This window comes from Trachypithecus francoisi, unplaced genomic scaffold (genome assembly GCF_009764315.1).
Source record: "Trachypithecus francoisi isolate TF-2019V2 unplaced genomic scaffold, Tfra_2.0 Contig01041, whole genome shotgun sequence".
NCBI lineage: Eukaryota > Metazoa > Chordata > Mammalia > Primates > Cercopithecidae > Trachypithecus > Trachypithecus francoisi.
Genome location: NW_022681092.1, coordinates 11957 through 30595, shown reverse-complemented (window position 1 = coordinate 30595; position 18639 = coordinate 11957). Strand labels below are relative to the sequence as shown.

General features: G+C 43.9%; 1 pseudogene; it reads left to right on the top strand.

The window, feature by feature from the left end:
* Nucleotides 1-251: 251 nt before the first annotated feature.
* LOC117090604 lies at nucleotides 252-10214 on the top strand (annotated as a pseudogene).
* The last annotated feature ends 8425 nt before the right edge of the window (nucleotides 10215-18639 follow it).

The window sequence follows — 18639 nt, the reverse complement described above, 5'->3', positions numbered from 1 at the left end:
CTGATGAACATTTTAAGCTTCAGCCTCTTTTTTCAACGTGTTCAAAATTGCTCTTTGAATCACTGACTCAAAGTGAAAGACAGCAAACATATAATAATTAGGTTATAATAGTTTTAAAAGTGTATTCTTTTCATTTGTTTTAGGGACAAGCAGAGTATGAAAAACAATTAGAGCAGTTAAATAAGGATAATATGACTTCACTAAATAAGAAGAAACTCGAACTTAAAGATGCGGAATGTAAATTCTCCAAAATGAAAACTGCTTATAAAGAGGTTGCAACCGAATTAGAAGAATATAAGGAAGCTTTTGCAGTAGCATTGAAAGGTAACAATTCCATGTCAAAAAAATTAAGAAGTAAGTCAAAACATACACTCACAGGGAATGAATTAAGCTCATTAATTTGTTTTGAAAGCATAATTTTTAGTGAGATGGCTTCAGGATATTAGTAGGAAGTGAACACTAATTTGATAATGTTATTTTGGAAAGTAATGTTAGTAAATAATCTTACCTTTAAAATGTTAGTCAAGGATAGTTTCTGTCTCTCCTCTCATTTTTTTTTGTTTTTGTTTTTTTTTTGCTTTTGTATGGCTTTTTTCCCCTGAAAAGTCTCATGTAGTTAACCTGATCTGTTAGTTTTCTTCACTAAGTATTTTTGAAGTTTTGTAATTAATAAAGTGATCTTGTTATAAGATTACTTGTCAGAATTTCCCTAAATAGAAATATTAATGATTTTAATTTAATTTTTGGTAGATCACAACCTAAACCCAAAGTGTCGAGTGGTACTGCTACTCTGGGCACAATTGTTTTTGATTGTGATCTTTAGTATTATCACTAGAGGGTGCCTCAAGAAAGACTATTTGTGTAACATTTTCAAGATGTTACAGAAAGGCATCCTTGTGAAATAGTGAATAATTATCACAGGAATTTAAAGAAGTGTAATTCACAAAGTGGTTAAAAAATAACACCTTGTTCCACCTGAAGGAGTGTGTGGAAGGCAGAGAGAATAAGCCCCACCTCCAGTGCCTTGGTCACAGTGCTGGGGGCTAATTGCCTTCAGAGATGCTTCAGTTCTTTTTGATCACCAGCCAATCTAGTTCTCCCCTAGGAGTTGTTTCTCTGAATTATTCCTCAGTGCCAAATGTTTAATTGTTCCTAGATAATGGGTGAAATGTACAAGGGTGAAGCCTAAAACTGGTTTACTCAACACAAGTATTCCTAGATTTTTTTTGTTCATTTTAGTTTTCTCAACCTACATTAAGGAGTACAACATGATGTTTTGATACAATTAGTTCTAGTGAAGTGGTTCTTATAATCAAGCAAATCAATATATTCATTTTCCCATGTCGTTACTCTTTAAAAACAAGTATTTCTAATAGAACTTCAGAATCTTACAAGTAGAGCCATTTTAGAAGGCAGCAAGTTTTGCCTTTTGAGCCATACATCACTAACAGCCATTATCTCTTCCCTGTCTACTTGGTTTGAACTGCTTGTTCAGTATAAATCACCTTAGAAACACAGGTGCTCCTTTAGAACGATTTTAAAATTATAATTTCTTTTTTTTTTTTTTGAGACAGAGTCTCGCTCTGTCACCCAAGCTGGAATGCACTGGCCAGATCTCAGCTCACTGCAAGCTCCGCCTCCCAGGTTCACGCCATTCTCCTGCCTCAGCCTCCCGAGTAGCTGGGACTACAGGCGCCCGCCACCTCGCCCGGCTAGTTTTTTGTATTTTTAGTAGAGACGGGGTTTCACCGTGTTAGCCAGGATGGTCTCGATCTCCTGACCTTGTGATCCGCCCGCCTCGACCTCCCAAAGTGCTGGGATTACAGGCTTGAGCCACGGCACCCGGCCTAAAATTATAATTTCTTACAATAGGTATGCTCTCACACATCTTCGATGTGAAAACACTCTCTAGTGGGTACTTTGGTTTACTCTCAGGGCAAGTTTTTAAAAACTGCAAGTCATTAAGAATCATTTAAGGAAAAATGAAATACTAAGCATTTGTCTTTGCTGTCTTTACAGATCAAATAAGAAAATAGCAATTATCAACACTAAGCTCCTTATGGAGAATCAGCAGGTCAAGTATTTTCTCAGCACTTCCTACAAGGTGAGACCCAGAGTGACCTTATGTTGAAAATCTTCCCAGTATAGGACTCAACAGAAAATATATTCCCCAAATGCCCATAAGAATTCCTACTTCAAATCCACAGACTTCAAATAACTGCAAGAACTACTTGACTGAGGTTAGTTATATGACCGTTTCTCTTTTGGGTTTCACTTCTCAAATATAATTATTGTTTTTAATTTGGTGAAATACTGAGTTGTTCTGTTCATTTATGCATGTTAAGTAAAGATCATAATTAGCTGTGTTAACACAGAAAGGAAATGGGAAGTTTACATTTTTTAATTCCCTGGAGCTCTCATTTTCAAGAGATACCCATTTGCTAACTTTATTCACTAAATGTGACCAAACTGACATGTTTAAAATGTCTTTAAACTCTGCATTTCAGTTAGGTTTTAGAAATAGCATGTTATTGCCTGATAAGTGATGATATACTTTGAGATGCTTTGGCTTACTTTCTAACTGATTGTAGTTTAGCTGTGGTTCACACCCCCTCTTTTTTTTTTTTTTTTTTGAGGCAGTGTCTCACTGTCACCCAGGCTGGAGTGTGTGGCGCCATCTTGGCTCACTGCAACCTCCACCTCCCAGGTTCAAGCAATTCTCCCGCCTCAGCCTCCCACGTAGCTGAGACTACAGGCGCCCGCCATTATACAAAGCTAATGTTTGTATTTTTAGTAGAGACAGGGTTTCCCCATCTTGAACAGCCTGTTCTCAAACTCCGGACCTTGTGATCTGCCTGTCTCAGCCTCCCACAGTGCTGGGATTACAGGCATGAGCCACCGTGCCTGGCTCATGTCACTTTTAAAGTTTCTTTGCACTGGCCAGGCACGGTGGCTCATGCCTATAATCCCAGCACTTTGGGAGGCTGAGGCAGGTGTGTCATGAGGTCAGGAGTTCAGATCAGTCTGGCCAAGATGGTGAAACTCCGTCTCTACTAAAAGTACAAAAAAAAAATTAGCTGGGTGTGGTGGTGGGCACCTGTAATCCCAGCTACTAGGGAGGCTGAGGCAGAGAAATGCTTGAACCTGGGAGGTGGAGGTTGCAGTGAGCCGAGATCACACCACTGCACTCCAGCCTGGGTGACAGAGCGAGATTCCATCTTGAAAATAAAAAATTTTTTTAAAAGTTTATTTCAACTCTTCCCACCCATAATCACAACTGAATTATTGGCATCCAAACACTTTACCCCACATACGGATGTTTATTATATAGTAGAATTCAAAATAATTGCATTTTATAAATTACACAAAACAGTAAAACGTTCATTTCCATTTTTATGTTAAAAGCTTTGTGCTTGGCCAGGCGTTTTGGCTCACACTTGTAATCCCAACATTTTGGGAGGCCCAGGCAGGCAGATCACTTGAGGTCAGGAGTTTGAGACCAGCCTGGCCAACATGATGAAGCCTGTCTCTACTAAAAATACAAAAACTAGCAAGGCGTATTGGCAGGCATGTGTAATCTCAGATATTCAGGAAGCTGAGGCAAGAGAATCACTTGAACCCAGGAGACAGAGGTTGCAGTGAGCCAAGATCATACCACTGCACTATAGCCTGGGTGATGGAGACTCCATCTCAAAAAAAAAAAAAAAAAAGGTTTGTGCTTTTCTTACTTAAGAGTATGTTCTCTGACTATAAAAATCCTGGAAGAAAACATAGGAAATACTCTTCTGGACATCATACTTGTCAATTTATGGCTAAGTCCTCAAAAGCAATTGCAAGAATAACAAAAATTGACAAGTGTGATCTAATTAAGCTAAAGCTTCTGCACAGCATGAGAAACTATCATGGTATTAAACAGATAGTCTAAAGAATGGAAGAAAATATTCACAAACTATGGATACAGCAAATGCCTATTATCCAGAATGCATAAGAGACCTAAACAAATCAACAAGCGAAAAATAAATAACACCAGTAAAAACGGGCAAAGAACATGAACAGACACTTCTCAAAATAACACATGTAAGTGGCCGACAGACGTATTAACAAATGCTTACCACTGGTAATCATCAGAAAAATGCCAAACAAAACATCCGGCTGTGTGTGAAATGATATTTCACACTAGAACGACTTTTGTTTAAAAGTACAAAAAAAAAAAAAAAGATGTTAGGGAGGCTGTGGAGAAAAGGGAACACACACCATTTGGGGCAATGTAAATTAGTTTAGCTCCTATGGAGAGCCATTTGGAAAATAAGAACTAAGAATGACCGTTGGATGGAGCAACCCCATTCCTATACTAGGGGTATACCGAAAGGACAATAAATCATTGTAACAAAAATATGCATGCACATGTATGTTCATTGCAGCACTGTGCACAATAGCAAAGACATGGAGTCCATCCAGGTGCCTCCAAGGTAGATTGGAAAATTCCATATATACCATGGAATACTCTGCAGCCATAAAAAGAACAAAATCATGTCCTATGCAGCAATATGGATACAGCTGGAATCCACTATCCTAAGCAAACTAGTGGAGAAACAGAAACCAGATATCTCATGTTTTCACTCATGTGGGAGCTACACATTGGCTGCACATTGTCATAAACATGGGAACAATAGACACTGGGAAATAAGAACAGGGAGGGACAGAGTGGGCCAGGTTTGAAAAACTACTTATTGGGTCCTATGCTCACTACCTATGTGATGGCTTCAATTTTACTCCAAAATTTAGCATCCTTCAATATACCTTTGGAAGAAATCTACACAGGTAGCATCTTAATTTAGACTACAACCTAGAAAAAAAAAAAAAAATTTACTATAAAAAAGTTTGCTATGAGTAGAAAATAGAAATTTCTTTTTAAGGTAGAATTTATTGAAGTAAAACATGAATTAAACTTTATAAAGGGCAGAGTTTTGCTAAGAACTTCAAAGCAATGCATTCATTGCAAAAGATGACTTTATTTAATTTTTTAATTTTTTTTTTTTTTTTGAGACAAGGTCTCACTCTGTCGCCAGGCTGGAGTATAGTGGTGCAATCTTGGCTCACTGCAATCTCCACCTCCTGGCTTCAAGCAATTCTCCTGCTTTAGCCTCTGAAGTACCTGGGACAGGTGCGTGTCACCACACCCAGCTAATTTTTGTATTTTTAGTAAAGCTGGGGTTTCCCCATGTTGGCCAGGATGGTCTCACTCTCCTGATCTCGTGATCTGCCTGGCTTGGTCTCCCCAAGTGCTGGGATTACAGGCATAAGCCACCACACCTGGCCATCATTTAACCTTTGTACTAATAAAACACTACCTTTCTAAAATCATGTATATTCAGTAGACCAATATTAACTGTATTTTTGTCAGATTACTCTAAACAGCATTACACAGATATATCCTCTGTTATCTAAACTTAAAACAAGTAGAAATTTTATTTTATTTATGTGATTATTTTTCTATTTAAGCAAACTTCGAGTTATGTCTAGTCACTAAAAGTACTAAAGGCCACATTTTGTAAGTGACATATTATTTTCATAGTAATGTTTCTTTTTTAACTTAAACATTATTATTATTTTTACTTATTTTAGATGGAGCTGGACTGTGTAGAACAAATAATTAGAGAAACAAAGAGAAGTATGTTTCCAAAATTTATTAATTAAGTTTATTTTAGAAATAAAATGTAAATAGCAAATGGCATTATTTTTCATTGTTGCATTAGTAGATACTATTTCAAGGTTTTGTTGTTGTTGTTAGACACATCTAATGAAAGATGTGAAAATAAAAACTTTCACAGAGAAGACTGTACTTATGCACCATAAATTTGTCATGTTCCATAGCTTAAAAAATTCCCAAGAAATCTGTGCATCTCTTTTTCACTGGCTCTACAATTTCTTCACTCTTGCCATCGTCATGGAACTGTCAGCCTGCACACTGAAACAATTTCAGAAAACAAAGGCATCATCAAGTTCTCAAGATTTTGATAGAGATTGAAGGCCAACAGACCTCAGACTCATTTCAAAATCCTTAGCTGAGCAATAACCCTTCATAAGCAGTCACTTGACAGGTGACATTTTAAATCTCCTGTCATTTACTGTGTCATTGGCTTACGTCTGTGCCCAGGAAAAGTTCCAAAGTTTTCACCATGAAATAGAAATACCCATGTCAATGTGATTCTTGTCAAGTTACTCAGCCTTGTCTCTCGCCACTTACCACACTCTGCCCTTTGCTCTAGCACCAAACTGGAACTCCACAGGGCTCTTCCTCACCTCAGGCTCTTTGCCTTCATCTCTTCCCTCTATCTGGCAAGGTTTTCCTTGTCCTTCAGGTATCACCCTATGTTATCTCCTCCACCAGAAAGCCCATGACATTGACATAAAAGTGGGCTAGATGTTCCTTCTGTGTGTTCCAGTAGTGCCCTGCTGTATACCTGTCATGGTATCTATGACCCTATGTGGACATTGCCTGCCTTCTGTTTTTTTAGGTTATAGCATATGACTGTTGAGAGGTGGACCATACCATCTTCATCTTATAATTCCTGTGCTGGCTCTAGTACCTTAGCACGTGGCTGTTGATTACATGAATGAAGAATGAAAAAGCTCTGATACTTAAACACAATTAGAATTAATGCCATATGTCACTATTCACAATAACAAAGACTTGGAATCAACCCAATGTCCATCTGTGACAGACTGGATTAAGAAAATGTGGCACATATACACCATGGAATACTATGCAGCCATCAAAAAGGATGAGTTTGCATCCTTTGTAGGGACATGGATGCAGCTGGAAACCATCATTCTTAGCAAACTATCACAAGAGAGAAAACCAAACACCGCATGTTCTCACTCATAGGTGGGAACTGAACAATGAGATCACTTGGACTCGGGAAGGGGAACATCACACACTGGGGCCTATCATGGGGAGGGGGGAGGAGGGAGGATTGCACTGGGGAGTATACATGATATAAAAGTCATGCACATGTACCCTAGAACTTAAAGTATAATAAAAAAAAAAAAAAGAATTAATGCCATATGTAAATTATTAATAGTAATTTTGTATTGTAAATGTACATACATATTTCTCATTTTTATTAACTCTGATAAAGTTCTCAACTCTTTAGTTTTCAAACTCACACTTAGTTAACTGAAGTGTTTTAGGTAAAGAACAAAATTCTTTTCTTTTTCTTTCCAGCTGTTGCTGTGTTGGACACTTGCTCCCGTCTACTTTCTTCTCCAGAATCCACTGGTAAGCCACATCTAATGAAGAGAATATTTAACCATAAAGTCTTAAGGAAAAATTGTATGATTTAAAAGATTATAAAACTTTATTACTGGGCTATTTACAAACATTTTAATTGTTTCTCATAAAATATTTAACATTACAATATTTACTGAAGTGTAGGATATTTTTGTATCATATGTATAATGATAATTTATAGGATATTTTAAATGATTTTTTTTAGCCTCCTTAAGTTTTAAGTGGATCTTGCAAATGAAAACCATTTTTATTGAGTTTGACCTACTCAAATTGCCCAAATGTCAGCTGTTTAAACAGCCAAACAACCAATTCATCATTAATACTTTAGTAAAGGTCATAGAAGGCTTATTTGCATTTTACTGTTTTTATTACTTAGGACAGTTAAGGAGTACCTGCCAGGTTTGTCCATGCTAATGTTACAATTTTCTTTTTGTAGTTCAACCGTATTTTGTATGGAGATACTTTGAGGCTCTGTAAATATCTGGTTACTCTTCCGAACCCACTAGATTTAGCCTTTCATGGATGACTTGTGTTTGAACAATTATTACTACGATGGTTGCCAGATGATTATTTTCTTGTTCTCTTCTTTGTTCTACATGGAGAAATGAAACCAATAAATAAGAGAGGAGGGAAAGCTCATGATTCTGGTGCTCCAGTTCCCCAAGATTAGATTTCAAGCTGACTTTATGTCTTTTTGATTTGTCCCTGTTACTCCATCAGCACTTTTTTACTTTCTGGCACAAGATGTTCTAAGCTAATCTTGTATATTTTCTGCCCTAGCCCTGGAATGAGTGATTTTTCTTAGAAGCAGAGGTGGAGCCACTGAGGAAGCACAGGCGAGCCCTCCCCAGCACGTGCTTACTGGTCCCCAACAGAAGAACCGCTGCTGCATCCACTGAGGTACCAAGAAACAAGCAAAGGGCCTTGTGACTGTCTGGGGACAGTCCTCATGTGGTCCCTGACTCAGCCTCAAAGGTTGTGGATTAGTCTTCGTGTAGCCTGTGTGCTGTGTCTTTAGATTGGGGCTCTGTGGGAAGGGCCCTGGGAGACCCAGCAGCACAGGGTGTCTTGTCTGCCAAATGTCCCTCCCCTCTTCACACTCTGACACTCAGGAATAGGGTAGATGGCATCTTCAGGCAGTGCCAGGCTGCCTCACTGTCTCTTTTGAGATGGGCCCAGAGGGCCTTTGGGGTGAGTGTGGAGCTAGGCACATGGAGCCTGAGGCTGACTGTCTCTCTCTGTGTCTTGGAGGAAAGGCAGTGTCCCCAAAAAGACCCCAGGGCCTGAGCTTTGGGCACACATGCAGGGAGGCAGGGTCTGTGAGCTGAGGGGGACATTGTAATGAGACTTTGAGCACTGCTGGTCAGGGGCCTTGTCAGTGGACCATGGTCAGAGATGACCTGGTCATCAGGACCTAGTCAGCTGGGACCTGATCAGCAGGGGCCTGGTTAGTGGTGGCCTCCTCAGTAAAGGCCTCATCAGTGGGGACCTGGCAACCTAGTCATTGGAGGCCTGGTCAGTGGGGGACCTGGTCAGTGGTGGCCTTATTAGTGTGGCCTGATTGGTTGGAACATAAACGATGAACATCTGGTTGGTGGGGCCTATACACTATACTAGGGGCCTGGTTGGTGTGGGGCCTTAGTGGCTTGGAGTCTGGTCAGTAAGGGCCTGGTCAGAAGGGACTTGGTCAGCTGGGGACTGATGCATGGAGAATTGTTCAGTGGGGGTCGGGTGAGCAGCAACCTGGTAAATTGTGGTCTTGTCAGTGGGAACCTGGGCAGTGGGGACCGGGTCAGTGGGAAATTGGTCAGTGGGGTCTGGCCCATGAGGCATATTAAGTGCGGGCCTTGTTAGGAAGACATGGCCAGTGGGGACTTGGTCAGTGGGACCTGGTCACTGGAGGAGTGGTGATTAGGGGCCTCATCAGTGGGAACCTGGTCAGGGGTGGCTGGTCAGTAGGAACCTGGCCAGCTGGCCACTATGTGACCTCAGGCAGGGAGTTTGTCTGTGGAGCCTCCTTGTCTCCATCTGCAGGGAAGGTGAGTCAGGGTGTACCCTGAAGGGTGGCTGGAAAGAGAAAATGAGACGATGTGTTGAATCCAGTACTGCTTGGCATACCTACAAGTTTACATACAACCTGTGTTCCACCTAGAGAGGGTGCCAGCCCTCTCTGCTGTACCCGGTGCCTCTCCTCTGTCTGCATCCCCAGGACCACCATGGATGGGGAGGGCAGAGATTGGGGAGCACCTGTAGAGGCTCCAATGCTCTGAGGTGACAGTGATGAGGACCTGGGTGCACCCGCGAGTGGAGAAGCTAGGCCTGTCCAGAGAAGCAAGACAAACACACACATACATGCTCACACACACACAGGTGTGCACAAACACCTTGCATACACACATGTCAGTTCAGGGGATAGAGGACACTGACTCTAGGCCCTGTTGACCCAAGCAGGCTCCCGTTGTGGTGGGTTGTGTCACCCCACAATGTCACTGTTGCTGAGCCCCCATCGCCTCTGTGTTGTGGAGCAGTTAGAGACACACAGCAGTGTCTGTGAGTGGCTCTGCATGAAGGACCGTTTCCTAGGTGAGAGGTGCATCTCAGCACAGCTGACTGATCAGACTCAGGTGAGTGGGACCTGCTGTCTTCTCTTCCTCCTGGCCTGGGGACAGTCACTATCAGGTGGGTGGGTTTGGCCTCTGGGCAGCTACTGAGGGTAATCCCTGAACACTCACCGGTGCCTCTTCTGTGCTGACAGACATTTCATTCATCCTCACAGCAATTCCATTCTGCATCTTTTCTGATCATCCCCATGACCACCCAGGACAAACCCATCAGGAACCTGCCACCAGACCCAGTCCGGCTCCATGATAACCAAGATGCAGGTCCAGAGACAACCGCCCTGCATGGTGCCTGCATCTGACGTCCCTTGGTGGGTAGTGACCAGCACATGGAAGAAGCCAGGACAGCATGCAGCCAGTTGCTGTGCAGCCCCAGATGGCCCCTGGACCTTGGGAAGTCATTCTGAAAGGGGAAGCTGGTCACTTTGAGGTCCCTGGAGGGAAGGGTGAACATGCGTCCTGACAACCCTGGCAGCCAGCAGCATGCCATACATCTTCTCACCCAACCTGTGTGACTGAAGCCCCCTCCTGGGGCATAAGTCCCATACCTAAAGGGTTCCGTCCCAGTCGGACCTCATCCTGAGCCCTGGGAGGGGAGGAGCACCATAGGCCTCCCTGCAGCAGCCAGGATTACCACCCAGGGAATTTGACCTTCTGTGGCCCTGGCCAGACTTAGGATTTGGCCCAAGACAGGATAAGCTCACTCAGAGCAGCTTGTCAGTACCCAGAGCCTGTACATGCCAGGCAAGGCCAAGCTGGCTCAAAGAGCAACCAGCCACCTCTGCAAGAGTGTGCCAGGAGCAGATGGACCAGCCACAAACCTCACCCAGTCAAGGAAACAGGGATAGCCGTGTTCCCACAGCCTGAGTGAACACCACCTGACAGCTGATGGTGTCAAGGCCTGAGGAAAAGCAGTTGGCACTGGGGCCCTACCTCCAGGGTAGAATAATAGATTTATCCTGATTGGCAGCGAGTGAGGTTGGTGGCTGGTCCACCTGCTCCTGGCACACCCTTGTGCAGGTGGCTCGTTGCTCTTTGAGCCAGCTTGGCCTTGCCTGGCATGCACAGGCCTCAGTGCAACAAGTGTGCTGCCAGTGGAGCCACATAGAAGAAATGAGCAGCAGGCTCAGGAGCAGGGTGTGCGCTGCCTTTGGGGCTCCAGTCCATGCCTCAGGGCTTCTACAGCACAGTGGGCTTCTTGGGTGCCAAGAGGCAGACCACAGGCCATCTTGAGGGAGGACTCTGGTAAGAGCTTCCTTGAGTATGTGGATGGTGTCCAGGATGTTGGCCTGGTGTCCCTGAGACAGCACTAACAGGTCCATGACTGGGTCCAGGTCCTGCCTGGGCTGATTGGCAAAGAGCTCCCTGGCAGTGTGGAAGCATCTGTGGTGAGGTGGCATCTGTGTTCAAGTGCAGAAAGGGCCCAGTCTGGTGGGTGAACCACATGGCCAGCTTCTGGGTGGGGGCACAATGCCACATCTTTTGTCACTTCCTGATGTGCCCCACCAGCACTGAAGGGACAGCCTGGAAACAGGGCAAGAGGGAAGGCTGAGATGATGAGTGCCAGATCATGAGTCACCCCAGGGTGACACTCAACCTTTAGGAGTGGGAGGGCAAGACTGACGGCTTCAAGTCATTCACCAAGAAGGTGGACAACAGGGCACTCAGCTCAACTTCACAGCCGGTGAGTTGACAAGCCAGCAGATGATGGTGACAGGCTTTAAGAAAGAGCATCAGAAGGTGGCCAGTTCTTCTTCAGCTTCAGCCAGGCCTTGGAGCTGGACCAGGCCATCCACTTCACCACAGATGCCTTCCACACTGTCAGTGAGCTCTTTGTCAGTCAGCCCAGGTAGGACCTGGACCCCGTCATGGAACTGTTAGTGCTGTCTCAGGTACACCAGGCCAACATCCTGCACATCATCCACGTACACAAGGAAGCTCTTACCAAAGTCATGGAGAGCACGCAACATGTGGCAGAAGGAAAGACAGAGGTGCAGAGGCTGATGACGTCAGAATCACAGGAACAGGATTTCTTTCAGCACTTCAGTGGAAATTCAGCACTTCCATCCAATTTGAATGAATGACATGAAATCACAGATGCAGCATTTCTTGCACAAGAGATACTATTTTTTCAAAAAATCACCCAGGAATTGATAGTATTGAATGACTAGATATTTGATTGTGGACTGTTTCCAGTTCAAGGATACTTTCTACAGCAGAATAACAAGTGTAGCAAAGAGTTAATGCCAGCTATCAGTGGTAGTACAAGGATGGTTTTGTGCTGAACTGAAATCCAGCTAATGCAGAATTGTGTGGGAAACAGTTAATATGGTGATAGAATAGAAACAGTAGCAAACGTGAACTAAATCATACTGTGAATGACTACACTGCCATTGTAACTTTTGGAAAAATGATACCACTTTATTCCTTTTTGAAGTATGAATATTTTAGTGTATATGCTGTAGACCTCAAACCCTATAAAAAGTCTCAAAGAAGTTGGCTGGATAAAGCCTGCTGTGGATGTCTTTATGCTCAAAGATTGATGATGCAATTCCAATATGTGTTCCCAGCAAATCTCATATTTAATTATATGTCCTAATGTGGAAGGTGGATCCTGGAATAAGGTGATTGAATTATGAAGGCAAATTTCTCATGAAGGGCTTGGCACCATCCCCTTGTACCATCCTCACAATCATGAATGACTGCTCCTGAGATCTGATCACTGAAAACTCTATGTCACCTCCCTACTCTGTGTGTTTTCCTCTTGTCATGTGAGACAGCTCACTCTTTGCCTTGCACAAAGATTGAACGATTTCTGAGGCCTCCCAGAAGCAGAAGCCACTGTGCTTCCTGTCCACTCTGCAGAACCGCAAGCCAATTAAATGTCTTTTTGAAAACGAATCATACAGAAAATGCCAAATGAGGATTGGAGCACTGCTATAAAGATACCTGAGAATGTGGAAGCAGCTTTGGAACCAGGTAATGGGAAGAGGTGGAAGAGTTTGGAGGGCTCAAAAGAACACAGATAAATCAGAAAATTTTTGGACTATCTTAGAGACTGGTTAAATGGTTGTGACAAAAATCCTGACAGAAACATGGACAGTGAAGTCCAGGCCGAGGAGGCCTCAGATAGAAATAAGCTCTTTGGAAAATGTCTTCTTTTTGGATATGGAAAGCTTACACAATGCCTGTACCATCATTATACCTTCGAAGTGGTGAATCTGCTTTTTATTTCAGAGGCTCATAGGCAAAAGAGGCTGTAGCCTTGGCTCAGATGAGACTTTGGACTTTGTAACTCTGAGTTAATGCTGAAATGAGTGAAGACTCATGCTGGCAAAGCATGATTGTATTTTGCAATGTGAGAAGGACTTGACATTCGTGGGGTCAGAGACAGAATAATATGGTTTGTGTCTGTACCTATCAAATCCCATGTGGAATTACACTCCACATAGGGAGGCCTAGGTGGAAAAAGATTTAGTTATAAAAGGGTGGGGGTGAATCCTTCATGAATGATAAAGCACCTTGATAGTGTCCTCCTGATAGTGAGTGAGTTGTTGTGAGATCTGGTTGTTTAGAAGGCTGTGGAACCTCTTTCCTCCCTCTGTCTTGCTCCTACTCCTGCCTTAGTAGACATCTCATTGTCCCTTGGCTTTCTGATATAATTAGGAGGCTTCCTGATTCCTCCCAGAAACAGAAGACACTATCCTTCCTTCACAGCTTGCAGAACCATGAGTCAATTAAATCTCTTTTATTTGCAATAATAAAGAAAATTAGAACTGCAGAGAGGAGCTTTGAAATGTCTTCAAGGCCTTTTTCCCTTTGTCTTGGCTATTAGCACAGGGCTTCTTTATATGGAAATTTCTGAAGTCTTCTTGAATTTTTCCCCTTAAATGGGATTTTGTGTTATTGCTACATAGCCAACCTGCTATACAGCTACCTGAAAAAGTAGAAGCAGGCTCAGTAGTGGCTAGCAAAGATTGGGAGGGTTTGGAGGGATTTGAGCATGACAGAAAGATGAGGGAGTGAGAGGGAGGAATTTAATCATGGATAGCAGGGTGGGTAGGGTGGGAAGGAGTAGGCTGGCTGTAGGGTGGTGGGTAGTAGGAAGTGGGAGTAGCCTGCTGCAGAGGCAGAGCCTCATGGAAAACCCCAACTAGGACAGTGCACCTGTGGCTTTGCAGGTTTAAGCTGCCATTGCTGCTCTCATGGACTGGACTAGTGTTGAGTGCCTGCAGCTTTTCCACACTGAGGTTGCAAGCTGTTGGTGGGTCTATGAACCTGGGGTCTGAAGGGTGGTAGTCCCCTGCATGGGGCTCCAAGTCGATATTTTCTTTCTGCACTGCCCTAGTAGAGGTTTCCCAGGAACTCTGACTCTGCAGCAGGCTTCTGCCTAGAAACAGTGGGAGGTGGGGGTGGGAAGCATATCCTTCACCAGTGATTAAGCACTATCTTCTTGATGCTGTCCTCATGATAGTGTGTTCTCACGAGATCTGGTTATATAACGGTGTGGCACCTCTTTCCTCTCTCAGTCTTGCTTCTGCTCTTGCCATGTGAAACATCTCCTTGCCCCTTGGCCTTCTGGTATGGTTGTGAGGCTTCCCGAGTCCTCGCAGAAGCAGAAGGCACTATACTTCCTTTACAGCCTGCAGAACCGTGAGCCAATTAAACCTCTTTTCTTTATGATCATACAGAAAATGAGTACTATGAAGTGGAGCTCTGAAATGCCTTCAAGGCCCTTTCCCTTTTGTCTTGGCAACCAGCACTCAGCTTCTTTTCATGCAAATATCTGAAGCCTTTGTGAATTTTCCCCCTGAAAATGGACTTTTCTTCTTTTACCACATTGCCAGGTTGTGCTAAAGATAGCTGACAATGTAGAAGCAAGTTCAGAAGTGGGTAAAAGACAGAGGTCGGGAGAATTGGGAAAGCTTAGAAGACCTGCAAGATGGGGAAAAGTTTGAGCACTGTAGAGAATTGTTAAATGCTTGTGATGAGAAGGCTGACAGAAGGATAGACAGGGAAGGCCAGACTTAAAAGGTCTCAGATGAAAATGAGGAATTTCCTGTGAACAGGAGCCAAGGTTCCATTTGATTGGCCTTAGCAAAGAATGTGGCTGCACAGTGACCCTGCCCTGGAGATCTGTGAAACTATGAAGTTGGGGGTGATGATTTAGGATGTATCTTGTGGAATGAACATCTACACAGCATAGTGCAAGAGGTGTCCTGTCTGCATTGAACATCCTGTGTTCTTAGGCATGACCTAAGAAATGACTTCAAGTTAGAACTTCTATTTAAATGCGAAGTGGAGATCTAAAGTTTGGAAATTCTGCAGCCTGGCCAAGTGGTCAAAAAGAAAAGCTGATTTTCAGGAGGAAAATTCAAGAAGGCTTAGAGTATCTGCATAGAAAGGAGCCCAGTGCAAATAGCCAAGACAATGGGAAAAAGACCTTGAAGGTATTTCAGAAGACCCTGTGGCAGCCCTTGCTGTCACAGGCCCTGGGGCCTGGCAGAGGAGAATGGTTTCCTGGGCAAGCTCCATGGCCCCACTGCTGTGTGCATCCTCAGGACACTGCTGGTTGCATCCCTGCAACTCCAGCTCCAGCCATGGCTCAAAGATGCACAGGTACAGCTTGGGTTACTGCTTCAGAGGTGACTCCATGCCTTAATGATTTCCATATAGTGTTTAAGCCAGCAGGTGTACAGAGCAAGAGTACAGAGGCTCTAGAGGCTTGGGAGCCTCTGTCTAGACTCCAGAAGATGCACAGAAAAGCCTGGATGTCTGGGAAAGAAGCTTTTCCAAGTGGCAGGGTGTCATGTGAAATCTCTACTAGGGGAGCAAAGAAGGGACACATAGGGTTGAAGCCCCCACACAGGGAGGCATCATTCTCCAAACCCCAGATCCATAGACCCAAAACAGCTTGCACCCTCAGTGTGGAAAAGCTACAGGCACTCAGCACCAGCCACGTCCATGAGAGCAGCCATGGGGGCTGGACACTGCAAAGCCACAGGTGCAGATCTGCCCAAGGCCTTGGGAGCCCAGCCTTCACACCCCTGTGCCATGGATGTGGGACAGGGATTCAAAACAGATGATTTTGGAGCTGTAGGGTTGAGTGACTAGCCTGCTCGGTTTTGGATGTTTATGTATCCTATGAGTCCCATCTGTGTTTTGTGCTTCTTTCTAGCATTTTTTTTCTTCTGTTGGCTGGGAATGCTTACCCATTGCCTGTACAATCATTGTACCTTGGAAGTAGTTAACTTGCTTTATAATTCAGTGGCTCATGGGCAGAAGGGACTGTAGACTGTCTCAGATAAGACTTTGGGCTGTGGACATTTGAGTAAATGCTGGAATGAGTTAAGATTTGGGGGACTGTAGGGAAGGCATCATTGTATTTTGCAATGTGAGAAAGACATGAGATTTGGGGGACGAGGGACAGAATAATATGATTTGGCTCTGTGTCCCTACCAAAACTCATGTGGAATTGTACTGGGAAATGTTAAAGTTGGGGGCTGGTGGAAGGTGATTTAATCATGGTGGAGAGTGGAGGTTGGAAGGTGGGGGGGTGGGGAGAATTGGGAGGGATTATGATGGGATTGGGGGTGGAAGGCAGGGGTGGGGGTGGATCCTTCACAAATGGTTAAACACCATCTCCTTAATGCTGTCCTTCTGATAATGAGTTCTCTTCATGATTTTGGAGCTGTGAGATTGAATGAATCCTGGCCTGCTAGGTTTTGGATGTCTATTGTGCCTGTTGTTACATTTGTGTTATTTTTCTTGGAAATTTCTTCCCTTTGGATTGAAGAAACTTACCCAATACCGGTACCATCATTGTACCTTGAAAGAAACAAATGTCCTTTTAACTTCAGGGACTCAAAGGCAGAAGAGACTATAGCCTTCTCTGAGATGAGACATTGAACTTTTTACATTTGAGTTAATGCAGGAATGAGTTAAGGCTTTTGGAAACTTTTGAAAAGGCATAATTGTATTTTTATTCTATGACAAGGACATGAGATTCGGGGGGGACAAGGTCAGCATAATATGTTTTGGCTGTGTTCCCCTAGAAATAGTCATGTGGAATTGTAATCCAAAATGTTGGAGGTGGGGCCTGGTGGGAGATTATTTAATCATGGACAGCAGGGGTGAGGATGGAAGGAAGAAGGGGGTGGGTAGTTAAGAGTAGGCTGACTATAGGGTGGTGTGAGAGAAGCGGGTAGTAGGAAGGGGGAGTAGCCTGCTGCAGAGGCAGAGGCTCCTGGAAAACCTCGAGAAGGGCAGCGTACCTGTGGCTTTGCAGGCTTTAGCCCCCATGGCTGCTCTCATGGGCTGGGCTGGTGTTGAGTGCCTGCAGCTTTTCCATACTGAGGCTGGGAGCTGTTGGTGGGTCTATGACTCTGGGGTCTGAGGATGGTGGTATCCTAGGTGGGGACTCCAAGCCCATATTTTCCTTCTGTGCTGCCCTAGTAGAGGTTTTCCAAGAGGCTCTGCCTCTGCATCAGGCTTCTGTCCGGAAACAGGAGGGGGTGGAGGTGGGTAGGGGTGGCGGATCCCTCACCAGTGGCAAATCTTCTTGATGCTGACCTCATGATAGTGAGTTCTTGTGAGATCTGGTCGTGTAACAGGATGTGGCACATCCTCTCTTAGTCTTGCTCTTACTCCTGCCATATTCATTGCTGTTTTCCTTCTGGTATGATTGGGAGGCTTCCTGAGTCCTCCCAGAAGCAGAAGCCACTATGCCTTCTTTACAGCCTGCAGAACCATGAGCCAATTGAACGCCTTTTTGTTATGATCATACACAACGTAAGTACTGCAAAGTGGAGCAATGAAATATCTTCAATGACTTTTCCCCATCATCTTGGCTGTTAGCACTGGGCTTCTTTTTAATGCAAATATCTGAAGCCTCCTGGAAGTTTCCCCCTGAATTTGGACTTCTTTTTCTTCTACACTGCCAGGCTGCAACAAAGATAGCTGAAAATGTAAAGCGGGTTCAGAAGTGGGTAACAGCCAGAGATTGGAGAGTTTGGAGAGCTTGAAAGAAGGCAGGAATATGAGGGAAAGTTTGGGCCATGGTAGAGACTTGTGAAATAGTTGTGATTAAAAGGCTGACAGAAGGATGGACAGTGAAGGCCAGGCTTATGAGGTCTCTGATGAAAATGAGGAACTTAGTCCAGTTCGTCATTGATGGACATTTGGGTTGGTTCCAAGTCTTTGCTATTGTGAATAGTGCCGCAATAAACATGTGTGCCACCAACATGGCACATGTATACATATGTAACAAACCTACACATTGTGCACATGTACCCTAGAACATAAAGTATAATAAAAAAAAATGAGGAACTTACTGGGAACAGGAGCCAAGGTTCCTTTTGTTTTCCTGTAGCAAAGAACATGGCTGCAGGGTGACCTTGCACTCGAAATCTGTGAAACTTCAAACGTGAGGGTGATGATTTAGTGTGTTTCTGGTGGAATGAACCTCTAGGCAGCATACCACAAAAGGGGTCCTATCTGCATCAAACAGCCTGTGCTCTTATGTGTGACCAAGGAAAGGACCTCAAGTTGGAACTTATATGTAAATGACAAGCAGAGCTCAAAAGTTTGAAACATGTATAGCCTGGCCAAGTGGTGAAAAAGAAAAGCTGGCTCTCAGGGTAAAATTCACGAAGGCTCCAGAAATCTGCGTAAAATGGAGCCCAGTGCTAATATCCAAGACGATGAGGGAAAAGGCCTTGGAGGTAT